Below are 13,819 nucleotides of genomic sequence, written 5' to 3'. Positions count from 1 at the left end.
TCTGCCTTCGGCTCAGGTCATGATCCCAGGGTCCTGGGATCGAGCCCCGCATCAGGCTCCCTGCTCCGCGGGAAGCCTGCTTCTCCCTCTCCCACTCCCCCTGCTTGTGTTCCCTCTCTCGCTGTATCTCTCTCTGTCAAATAAATAAAATCTTTAAAAATAAAAAAATAAAAAAATAAAAAAAAAACAATAACCAAGATATGGAGAAAACCTAATAGTCCATCAATGGATGAACAGACAAAAAAATTATATATGTATATATAATTCAACAATAAAAGAATCTAAAATCTTGGCATTTGTCACAACATGGATGGACCTCAAGGACATTATGCTAAGTGAAGTAAGTCAGACAAAGAAAGGCAAATACCATGTGCTAAGTGAAGTAAGTCAGACAAAGAAAGGCAAATACCATGTGATCCCTCTTATATGTGGAATCTATAAACAAAAAACTAAAAGCAAACCCATAGGTACAAAGAACAGATTGGTTGTTGCCAGGTGTGGGGGTGAAGGAAATGGGTAAAGGGGGTTTAAATTTATTTAAAAATGTAAAAAATTTTAAAAGAATCTGAGTTATAGATGTATGACATAACTTCATTGAAGGAAATGGGCAGGACATATTAGGTAATATTTATTAATATTTTAAACAATGCAAACTTATAAACCATTCCACTCATACTTTTTCTAAATAAATTGCTTTGCATTTTACAACCATTATTAGAACTGGAGAAGACAGTGTAAGAAAAACACATGGGTCAGTATGTTGAAGACAGGGATGAACGTAAGTAGTATTAGAAGTCAATAGTGGGATCTTGTCCAAGAGGAAGAAGCTTGAACATATAAACATATAAAAACTTCATACTGTTTAAGGATGTGTCAAAACCTCTTTCCTCTTTATTCTGATATTATCATTCATCCAGCAGTTAGCAGAATGCTTGGCATGTAGTGGACCATGAGTAAATATCTAATGGATGAGTAAATGCATATGGTAAGTATTCAAAGCTTCATGGAAAGCCTGGAATCCATAGAGAGCTCATTCCACTGAGCTCCAGGACAGATACTCCCCATAAAAATCACAGCATCAAAGTCTAGTAAATCAATCAATGCTACCAAAATATTAAATTACTTCTGTCCATTTTCTTAATTGTATATAATCGAATACAGCATTAGAAAACATAGCTGTGAAATTGTGAAATCTAATAATCATACAGACTAGTAAATTAAAGAGTAGTTCACTGAACAGTACTCTCAGGTAGATTTTTATGATGCTATCCAGCAAAATTCTGCATCCTAACTTTGAAGAACCTGTACTTTGAGTGTAAGATTTTACACAAAGAACTAGTATGAAGAGGTATGTAGGGTATAAGTGTCCATATCACAGAGAAGATTTTAAATAGCTTCAGTAGATTGGCCCTTATGGTCTTTTTTCAACTTAAAAGTGATTAATCAGATGTGATATAATGACTGTGGTAATTGGTTCCCATTTGGCATGACTTTTGGGAATATGTTGGATATTTTCTGTCTGTCCCTTCAGATCTATTCTCTGCTTTATCCTGTGCCCCAGAGGTTGAACTCTATAATCTTCATCAGTGTGGGTTCTCCTGACCCAAAATGGAGGGTGGAAAGAAAGAAAGGTCAAGGAAATTATTTCCTCCTTGTTTGTCCTCAATTTGTCAGTGGCTGTATTCTTCCATAGGCCACACCTCTCTATTAGGCAATCCCTCCTTCCTTATAATTACAGCTGTAGCTCTTGCCAGGTCATGGTAACAGCTCCCTCCACTTACCTCTTCAGGCCTAAAGATGGGTAAGGCTCTCTGATATTGCTACGTCTAGAGTGTTGCACCATTTCTCGTTGGTGCTGTAAACCTCAGATCTCTGCAAATAGTCTCTTTATTAAAATCCCTCTAACAATCTTCTTCGAGTTTGCTATTAAATTGATGGCTATTAAATTGAGATAAATACTTCAAACCATTTTGAGGTAATTTGTACCTCTCTACTTTGTCTCAGTGAACCCATTTTATGAGCAACCATAATGCAAAACCATTTTTGGTTCTAAGGACTAAGCTTAACATTTTCCACTGAGATTTGCTGGAGTAAAATTTTGCTGTTGTGTAAATTGCTTATGAAAGGATTTAACTTTAAGCTCTTTTGAATGTCTTTATAGATTCCTAAGAGTTCTAAAAAAAAATCCTTGGAGGATTTTCTTGGCTTTCTATTTGTTTGTATCAAAATAAGAATCAGGGAGACAATCATAATCGCTCAGCTGTGGGGCAATCAGGGCACATTTCAACATGTCTGTGATCAGCTGTTGAATCAGAGAGAATATCTCTGACATGCCCTCTCAGCCTCAACTGCCTTAAAAACTGTTTTTGCTATCCCATTTATCCTAAGATGCAGGACAGCAATACCAAGGCAGTTGAAGAAGCAATAATACTTTTAAACTATTTTTTAGGATAGTTAGAGATTCAGATTATCATTAGCATATAGGAATGTTATAGGCATTAGATGCTTAAAAGGAGTTCAGGAAAGACTAGCACCAGTTGAGCACATCATAGAACTCTTTATAAAACAAGTAACCTTTAAGTTAAAGCATTTAAGATATATATTTTATTATTATTACTATGATTTTTGTTGTCATTTTATTGGTTATGTATGGGGTAAAAGGCATTATTGAAAGGGCAACTATAAACAAGCACATCAGAATGAATAATATAAATATAAGGAGCATTCAGAGGATAGAAGTTGAGTAGACCAATTGAAGTAGAGGCTTATTTTAAAAGAGTTTTCAAAAATATTTGATAGACTGGAATCAAATTAATAGCTAAAACAATTGAATATTTTTGAGTCAGAGTGTGACAAGAACATTGGTGCTGTTGCGGGAGTTTAATAGCACTGTGCAAGATGGATCGAGGTGACAAAGAGTAGGCCTGGTGCAGTAGTCTGTGTATGAAGTGATGTGGGTCTGAACTGATCTAGTTGCAATGAGAGGTTAAATGGGAAGAAAGTATCAAGTTAAGAAATAGGTTATAAAAGAATTACTAAAATTCAGGCAAATGCAGATGGTTTTAATTTCAGCCCTCTTAATACTTTAGCTAAGCCATGTAGATTTTCATCACTATGTTAATTTTTTTTCAGTATAGATGACTTTACTCTTTCATAAAATACATTTCATAAATTTAGTATTTCTGGAACCATTTCCAAGTTCCATAAGGTATTAGGAAAAAAATCAACAGAAAATGATTACCTAATTTGAATTGCCTGCAATCTTTTGCTTCTTTCAAAAAGAGTATAAGCCAATCACTTTGGCCACACAAATACTGATGCTTAATTGTGTGGATAAAAGTTGCAGTTACTATAGGGCTTGCAAAAGACAAAAATTACATCACTAAACTCAATGGAGTGCTAATAACCCCACCTTCCCTTTAACCTTATTTTGTACATATATTTACTTCCTTAAACCTTACTGTTAAGAACATATTACTACAATTACTACAGCTACTTCTAAATAATAATAATAGTATATGATGATTTTACATAAAGAAATCAAAATTCTTTCTCAAAAGTAGAAGGGATGTCTATATTTTGAGGACAAGGAGCCTATAGTTTTAATTTTTTTTTTAGTTCCCCAATTACACCAAACAGGATACAATGAATGCAATAGTTATTTCTAAATTTTGTAAAAAAATAATAAAATAATTTAATCATAAACTAGATAAGTTAACTCCTAGTAAAACCACATTAGATTTATTTATTTAAAATTTTAATCAAGGATATTTCTCCAAAGTCTGTGAAAAGCTAGAAACTAGACAAAAACACAAAACCTCAATTTCAGACTTCTTATAAACCTAATATTCCAGCCATTCTGTTGAAACTAAACTGGAAACTTAACACAAATCATCATATATACTAGACTTCTCAGGATCTGATCTCATATCCATGAGTGCCCTAAGAATCTTTCATCTTATACGTGACAGAAGAACTATCAGCCTCCAGGGAAAAATTGTTCATTGGAATTGGGCTAAGATAGTACTTCAAATTTCAAATTTCCCATTATTTGTCATTACTAAACTTTCTTGGAGAGTTCTGGCAATGCTTGCTGAAACAACACAACAAACTACCAGTACTATATTTAGTGCTTCCTGTATCCTGGTAAGTGCTTCCTCTTTATAAAAATGGATTTAGAAGACTTCCCAGGTTGTGCTTTTGCACTTTGAAGCATGAAAGCTGTTTCAGAGTGCTGGATGGGATGACATAGTGTATTCATAGCAAGCTGAAAATGCATTCTCCCTGCCTCTTCCCTCTCCCTTCTCAATGCTTATAAATCATTTTGTAAGCTGATTACCATTGAGCATATCACTTTTAAGACAAACCTGGAATTTTACACAGCTGTTGATTCTCTAAGGCTCAGGAAAGGACCATTGAGAAGCCATATTTATTTTAAAAATGAATGGCTTTCTTTATCTTTTTTCTGGGAAACATTTGTAGATAATGTCCCTAGAAATGTAGTTTCCCTGTGACAATGTATCTACTAAATGGAAAGGCCCTTTGATGATATTTTGTGTCTGGATGACTAACATTTTTCCAGTAATATGTTACTGGATTGTTTAAAACAATAGTTTAAATTTTTTTTTTGCTTTTAAAATATCTATTTCTAAGTCCTTTAATTCTAAGTTGTTTTGCACCTCTTTTTTGTCCCAACAGGAACAACAATTCACCCTTTTCTTGGATCATCAAAAGAACATCATTGTGGAAGAAATTTAAAGGACCGTAGGTACATTGTTAGGTGTATCTGTTTATTGCACAGTGAATGAACAATGACTCTACATCAGTTACTATATATTCTAGGAGGGTTAAAGTTTTGGGTGAGTTATGGTAGTGAAGGATATAATCGAGTACTATAATTTGGAAAGAAAGTTAGGGTTTACTCAATAGAAAATCTGCCCATATTACCCCAAGGGTGCCCTTGATGAAAGATAGGTAATGGAATCCATGATGGAGAAGTCTAGCAGGAATTAATGGTGCTCAAGAATCCCCAGGGGCAGTAAAGGCAAAACTTTGGTCTCAAAGAGAGTGGAGAAATTCTAGGACATAAATCAATGAAGATTATTAACTGGGTCACCTGAGTCCAAATACCACCCTAAGCCATGACTTAGAGGCCATTTAGGTATGCTTAACCCCAGATATGGTTGACAATACAGTGGATTTTGGGAAGTTGGAGAACCTAGATCCTGGGATTGCTGTTACATGACTCAAAGTTAAGCCACAACCCGTGGTTGTTTTGAGTTTGCTAATATATCTCGTATACTTCAAATTCATTTTCACCACTGATCTCTCTTATAAATAATAGTTATAAGAAGCTGGGGAAAGCAAAGATAGCAGGGGGAAAAAAAGATGAAACAGCAAAAATAATGCCTATCATGTGATTTAATGGCTACTATATTAGGATGGGATCAAATAATAATTAGAAGACATCTTTTCCTTCTTTTAGAAACATTGTTGGGGGAATCCAATATCTAAACAAAGCAATTCATCTAAAAGAGGTAAAATATTTTAAATGCCAATAAAATCAATTTTACACATTAACGATGGATATTCAAAGGACAAATTTTTAAAATTGTGTTTAGAATTTTTATGGGATTGTTGTTCTTACCATTGCCATGTTCAACCTCAAAACTACATGGCTTTTGTAAAAAGTTGTATGGACTGTCATGCCCTGGACCTGAAAACACATCCTAGCTTCAACCTTCTACAAGTGTCCAATTTGGTGAGAGGTCTGAAAAGTTTCCAGGGAAGGATTTTAGATGGAACTGAAAGAATATGAGGGATCTAGTCAAAAGGAATATTATTTGTAAGGCCCAAGATGTATTTGTAGTTCTTTTGTGAAAAAGATGATATTGGATATATAATAAGAGGGGAATCTTTAATTAACTTTATCAGAACTTAATAACTGCCAGTGAGTTTTAAAATCAGCAATTATTTTTCAAATTGATTAGTAGCATGGTCAAAAGTACAAATTGAACTTATGGCATATAGTTTGGTTATATTCTGTAGTCTCCAAGCTTAAATGCCACACCCTGTTCTTAGAGGAATATGTTGATAGAGCATTTCATAAGAGCATCTTTTATTTTAAATTCTGAAATGTATCCACACACACAAATTAACTTATTAGATCCAAATTACAATGTCAAATTTGTAGACAGTACCGACAATGATAAAAGAAGAATTAGAATTAGAAAAATTGTCAAAATTCGATTTTAAAGAATTGGCTTCAACAATTGATCTATCATTGAATTACAATGCCTGAACTTAGACACCTACATAATTTTATAACTAGAAGGATACCGAAAAATATTCATCTAGCCCTTTCATTTTACAAGTAAGGGAAGGAAGACACTGAGAAGTAAGCTTCCAGTATTACTATATATAGAAAGCAATAGACTCAAAACTAGACTGTAGATCTTCTGATTCTCATTCTAGAGCCTCTTCTCCATCAACCACATCATTTCTCCTCTTTCTAACAAATGTTAGAAATGTCCCAGAAAATGGTAAAACTGTAGTGCTTTAGTCCACTGCTAATATGGATCAAAGATCTTTTGCTTACTTGTCTTCTGTTTCGTTTTTCATCAATACTCATATTTGGGTCAATATTTCATCTTTTCTTTCTCAAACATAGGCTACTAATCAAAACAAATTACTCTCAATGCCACTATCCTCATGGGAAAGACAAAGCAAGAAAATGTTCTCAATTATTTTTTAAGCATTCTTTTGGTAAAATACACATAATATAAAATTGGCCATTTTAACCATTTTTAAGTGTAGAAGTCAGTGGTGTTAATTACATTTAGAGCTATACAAGCCTTACCACTATTTCTAGAACACCTTCATCACCTCAAAATGAAAGTCTGTATCTATTAAGCAATAACTTTCTATTTCTTCTTTCTCCATCCCCTAGTACCCTCTAATATACTCACTGTTTCTATGAATTTACTTATTCTAGATATTTCATAAAAGTGGAATCATACAATGTGTGTCCTTTTGTGTCTGGCTTATTTCACATAGCATAATGTTTTCAAGTATCATCCATGTTGTACTGTGCATCAGAACTTCATTACTTTTTATGGCTGAATAATGTTCCATTTTATCTATATACTGAATTTTGTTTATTCATCTATTGATTGACTTCATTTTTTTTGAAATCTGGAAATGTCATTCTCTATCATTATATCCTTCCAAAGTCAATACCAAAGTTAATATCTATTTGGTATAGCTTACTACCTGAACTTTGGGAAGATATGTGCTAAAAATAAAGTTATCACATGGATTACCATATCAGATGATATTAAAAATTATTCAATAATATGCTATTGGAAATCAGTTCACATTTTCTATCAAGTAAGTCACAAAATGGGGCTACTATCAATTTGATATTGTCTAAATAGATTTTATTTTGAATGTTATAATTTATGCTACTTAAATGAATTTTCATGCCAGTTTAGCATTATAATCATATAAAGACAATAGCTACTCTTTTTAAACATGCTAGGGTCAAAAATGCCTGTGAATATGTCATAAAATTTGGTGACACAAAGGCACAGACACACACACACACACACAATTTTACATACGATACCATGTTTCATGGAACCCCAATTCTAAGGTAAAGAATTCTAATCTTGATGGCTCTTTGACCAAAAGCTCTGGACAGTAGAGATAGGAAAATTCTAAGGTAGAGAATTCTAATCTTGATGGATATTTGACCAAAAGTTCTGGGTGGTAGAGATAGGAGTTGCAAATGACCTTCCAACTCATTCTTTATGCATACTCCCACCCTTATAGTTCCACAAGAACCCTCATATGCTTAAAATTCATGACTCATTATGTTGTGACTAATTATTCTATTATGGTAGGTTTTGCTTTCCCTCTTAAATTGCAAACATTTATGGTAAACAGTCAAGGCTTGTATTTCCCCTATATTTTTCATGCTCTCTTGCATGCATGATTTTCAATAAAAATTATTATGTATTTTTATTACATTTACTAGAAAGTTTAAAACAAGGATATAATACCTCTTTTGAGTTCTTATAAATGCCTTTGCTCTTTTAACAATGATATTTTAGCACTATATGCATAAAAATATTCCATAATTAGTGTTATTTCCTTTGATTTTTGTCTTAGATTCGTTCTCCCCAAAATTATTTTCTTGGTGCTGTGAATGGACAGCTTCCTATAATTGGAAAAGAAGTGAAGAGGTCACGTGCCAGATATTATATCTTTCAGAAGAATTACAGTTGAACCATCAAGTATAACTTAGCTGATATTTTTCAATATGGGTCTAGTAAATATTTCTAATATTGTTAAGCATTTTAAAGTACTTCCAAAGAAAGCAAGAAAGTGGTTTCAATACTTTCAGAGAAAAGTTAATTCACAAAGGAAGGTTGTGTTTTATGAGGCTTTCCTGAATTACAGAAATTAAAGATGGAAGGCCCTATTAGGTCATTCAGTTCATTCCCTTAAGAGTGCAGAATTGCTCCCTGAAGAATATGCACTAGGGCTTTTCTGGAAAGGAAACATTAAAACTCAACTGCAATTGAGATAGTAAATTTGTAATTTATGCACAATAAAGGTTTTTCTCCTCAGATATTAATACTACTGCATATTTTAAAATCTGGCTAAAGCATTAATAAAGTGATTAGCAAAAGTCAAGGAGGCCATTTGTTAGTGTACTTCCTGATGAAATAAAAAGCTCTTTAGGCAATTAGTTTGGAAGGAAATGAAAATGAACCCCTAATTCCTCCTCCTTATGCCACCCATCTAAGGTTTTCCTCTTTGTTCCCCAAAATACAATTTCAGTGTTCTGTAATTAAGGGGTAGTGGTTCCTGCTTGGGAAGTATCATGGGTAGAAAATTTCTGTTAATTTCTCTTGTTTGAGCATTGTTTCTATGCAAGCCTCCTAGAAAGATAGCATTCAGCATATTAATTTGAAAAATTCATAAGGTCACCTTTGGAAGGACTGAAGTTGTTAACTCTCTTAGATTGGAAAAAATAGTTCTTAGCCTCAAAAATATTTTCCTGCCAAACTACTTTAACACCTGAAAATATAACTGTAGGATTTATTTCTTAGGTTAACTTTTTCCAGCAAATTTTTATAGAATACTAGTCTTGAAATAATGGTTCCATGGACAAATTTGGGAAATTTGCTCTCTTAAAGATGTATATTTGTCCATCAGTGACTTAAAGACTGAAAAGGTCACAATAAAGAAAGTTGACTAACTTTGAGGAGCCAAATACTTAACTCAGAAAGTTTTTATTTTATGACCCATTTATTAATGATCATGGCATACACTTTCAGAAATACTGTCTTAGAGTTACCAAGATTATTCCTTTAAATTATAAATACCTTAGGCAGGATAACACCACTGTTTATCTATGAGATTTAATCTGTAGTATGAATCAGTACCTCTTTGAGGTTGTTTGTTTGTTTTGTATTTGTGGTATTCTAGAAGAAAGAATTGAAGGAATAGTAAGGTAATAAAAGGACTAGTTTTGAAGCATGAGCATTGTCCAAAAATTTCTTATTCACTTGTTCAACTTCCATCTATCCTTAACCTTTCCATGTGGTTAATATGGGCCTTTCCTTGGAGAGCTATTGACTATCTTGGGCAATGCCATTGATAATTGATCTGTTTTTGTAGGTCCACATTGACTCCAACTTTCTAACTCCCTTAAGGCTAAATGGTCTCATGGGCTTTCTCTTTAATAGCAGGTTTCTTGCTTTAGTTTTGAACTGTGACTAAAGGAGAATCAGCACAGTGGGCCAATTTTCATGGCTAACCTTCAGTGTTCTGCTTTCAGTTTGGGTAGATCAGGAACCAGAAGAAACAATTAGTTAAACTAGTTCTGTTTCTTTGCCCAGATCCACAGTAGCCTCTGGTTTCTGCACAATATGATAACCTCTTTGGTTCTCAGTTTCATTATGTGAAAATTAAGAAGTGGGAATGGAAAAAGATGACTTTTGTGATTTTTTTTCAAATGTGTCTATGATTAAAACATATACAGATAAATTCTAGAATAGAGGCGTAAGAATACATAAATTCTTAATACTATCGATATAACTAGCTGTACGCTATTATAAACATTACTTATTTTTTTGGTGCATTAATGTCCTCAACTATTCAGTGAGAAACTAATAATTGGTAAGAACATTTCCAGTTCTTAGAGTTACTAAATTACTCTCTTTGGTTTAGAAATTGAGCTTTACTTGTTTCTGGCCAAGATGAAGAAACACAGACTAGACTTACCTTCCAGAATGAAACAATAATAACAAAAAGACAAAACACATGAAGTAAAACAGTGGTTTTCAAGGTGCTCGACACTATACAACAACTTTTTAGTAATCCTTAAAAAACAGAGAGTGAGTGAGGTGAACCTTATAACCATCCAAGCTTTTTATCTTGAGAGAGTTTCAAGGCTGCACTACAGGAAAGGGAAAACCACTTGGAGTCTGGGGATCTCCCTGAATTGAGGAAACAGAGCAGAGGATCTGAGAAGACCAAGGGAATAAGAGTTCACCGGGCAAATACTGGAGAAACTGAGAAATCTACAGAGGTTACCTAAATATTTAACATTGTACTGATCAGTACATGTATATAGAGAAACTACTTGAGGCTAAGTAAAGAACCACCTAAAATGTTTCAAGGGTATCACCCTGCAGCTCACACAGGGCCTGGAGAATGTCTGTTTCTATCATACAACCTACAACCTATTTCTACCATACAACCTGTTTCTACCATACAACCTGGAAAAGTTTATAATTCAGGGGGCACTGGGTAGAGTACTCAGTAGGATCTTGCTTAGAAGTGGAGGATAGTTAGCCCAAAGCAAGCACTGAGCCATACCTACCTCAAAAATTATAAAATGAGACATCAAGATGCTAAGAGACAAGAACATTAAAACAGTTATTTTAACTGCATTTCATATGTTCAAAAGTTAACTGGAGATTATGGAAGATATAAAAAGACCCAAATCAAATTTTTGAGATGAAAACTGCAATGGGTGAGATTAAAAGAAACAAATTGGATGTGATTAACAGCAGATTACGTATTGCAGAAGAGAAGGTTAATGAACATGACAATAGAAACCATCCAAAATGAAACACAGAAGAAACGAGAATAAATTTCAAAAATTAACACAGCCTCAGTGTCCTGGAGGATAACTTCAAGCCACCTACTATGCATGTGCTTGGAGTCCCTGAAGAAAATGGGGAGGGAGGCAGGAAAAATTAAAAAAAAATAATGGCCAAAATTAATCTAAATCTAATGAAAACAATAAATCCATATTTACTACTCAATGAACTCCAAGCACAAGAAACACTAAAAAAACTACACCAAGGCAACTGATCATCAAAGTACACATAAATGGCAAGAGAGAGAACATCTTAAAAGTAGCCAGAGGAAAAAAAAGATATATTACATACAGAGGAACAAAAAGGATGAGAGCAGATTTCTCATTGGAAACAATAAAAATGAGCAGATAGTAAAGCAACATCTTTAAAGTATTGAAAAACAAAACTGTCAACCTAGAATTCTATATTCAGCAAAAATATCTTTCAAATAGTAAGGTAACAGAGACATGTAAAAGCTGAAGGAATGAATCCCTCAAAAAACCATACTTCAAGGAATGTTCAAGGAAGTCCTTCAAGCAGAAGAAAATGATATGAGATGAAATATAGATGAGTAATACGGGATGAAATCCTCTGTGGAGGACAAAGAAATGAAGAATATTGGAAATGATTTCCAGATAAGTATAATAGATGACTGTTTTCTTATTATTTAAATCACTTTAAAATATAATTGTCTAATCAAAAATAATATATTTTAGAGTTTATAATATAAATAAAAATACAAAGTGTGACAGAAAGAGCATACAGGCTGGGAAAGGATACATGAGGTGGGATAATATTACTTGACGGTAGCCTGTGATAAGTTAGATATGCCCTATACAACCTAACAGAATTAACTGACAAAGAGCCATAATGGCTAAACTAACAAAGAGGAGAAAATGGCATCATCAAAATATCCAACCTAAGAGAAGCCAGATAAAGAGAAAAGAAGAAATAAAGAAGAGATGAGATATGTTAAATTAAAAGGAACATGATGTATATAAACCCAACTATATCAATACTCACATTAACTGTAAGTGGTTTAAACAATTGATCAGTAGATACTGTCAGATTAAATACAAAAATCAAGACCCAGTTGTATGCTGCCTATAAGAAGTGCACTTAAAATATAAGGAAACAAATAGATTAAAAGATGTAAAAGAAATTATACTTATATCCACACTAATAAAATGAAAGCTTAGGGTAGCTATATCAGTATATGACAAAGTAGATTTTAGACCAAAGGATATTTCCAGGATTAAAGTGGTCATTTTATAATGAAAAGGCATCAATTCGTAACAGTCTTAAACAATCATGTGCCTAATAAGAGAGCTTGAAAATGTATGTAACAAAAACCAATAAAACTGCAAGAATAAATAGATAAATCCACAAGTATAGTGATAGATTTCAATACTGCTCTCTCAATAATGGATAGAATGGGTAGACAGAAAGTCAACAAGCATATGGTAAATTTGAACAACACTTCCCACTATCTTAATATTTGTAAAATACCAACCCAGTAACAGTAAAATACACACTTTTAAAGTGCACACAGAAAATATACCAAGAAATTGAATTTTAACAATTCAGATTTAGATCTTATTTATTAAGATGTTTTAATGTTTGCTTTTAAATCTTTAGAGCATTTCTTTAAAAAAATTAATTTACAAGCATTGATGCTGCTTTGCTTATTGTAGAAATGAAGTCTTCTAAGCCACGTTTTCATTGGTAATTTTAAATGTAACCTATAAACTATGGAAATATACATAATTATAGAGATATTTTGGTTTTCAAATACGTATCTGGCCTAAAAAAAAAAAAAAATGTTTCATGTCATATTAAAACCAAAGTCAAAGCAGCATTTAATATAGGATATTATCACCCTGTAAAATCATTAGAGAATTCTTATTTTTACCAAATATTAAAGATAATAATAACTTGGGGATTAGGAGCAGCATCAAAACAATGCTATTTTTGCAAATGTTTCATTGAGTGTTTTAATCAGTCTTTCATGTTTTATTCAGTGTCTTATGCTTCTTAAAAAGCTGCTTAGAATATTTCTCTACCTGCTTTTCTCAAACCCTGACCTGCTGTTTTCAAGAGGCCTACTCAGTAGTCCAACATTTAATAGCATCTGCTTATCTACCATAAAGGTTAAACAGGGATAGAGTTGGCAATGGCTTGAAAGAAATAAGCAGCTCAGGGGAGTGAACAAATTTAGGATTGGGCTGGCTTTCATGTCACAGATCAACTTAAAAGCAAACTTTTCAATATTGTTCAGAGGCAAGCTCATTCTGTCTGAGCTGCACAGTTCAGGCGGGGGCGGGGGGGTGGGGAAACGGCCTCATTTTTATCCCTTTCTCTCCCACCACATTCAAAATAATCACTTTTGTGGTGCACTGTGCAAATATAGAAAAGCACATGGTTTAAAGCACAGAGAGGGACTTGTGTGGTACGTTACAGAGCTAAGCTAACCTTAGTGTCGGCCACCACGCATCTTCTATACACTTGTGGTCACTTGTCTTTTCAGTCCTCACAAAAGCCTGATGATGTAACTTGTCTATGCCTACTCAAAGGTGAGCCCATTTAGGTACATGGAAACAGCAATTTATGTCAGTTCAGAAACAAGGAAGGAGCAGAGCCATTTTTCAACCCAGATCTCC

Source organism: Leptonychotes weddellii, chromosome 7 (assembly GCF_054177405.1).
Source record: "Leptonychotes weddellii isolate Sample4059 chromosome 7, ASM5417740v2, whole genome shotgun sequence".
Lineage (NCBI taxonomy): Eukaryota > Metazoa > Chordata > Mammalia > Carnivora > Phocidae > Leptonychotes > Leptonychotes weddellii.
The sequence above is the reverse complement of the archived record's forward strand: the minus strand, read 5'-3'. Positions refer to the sequence as shown.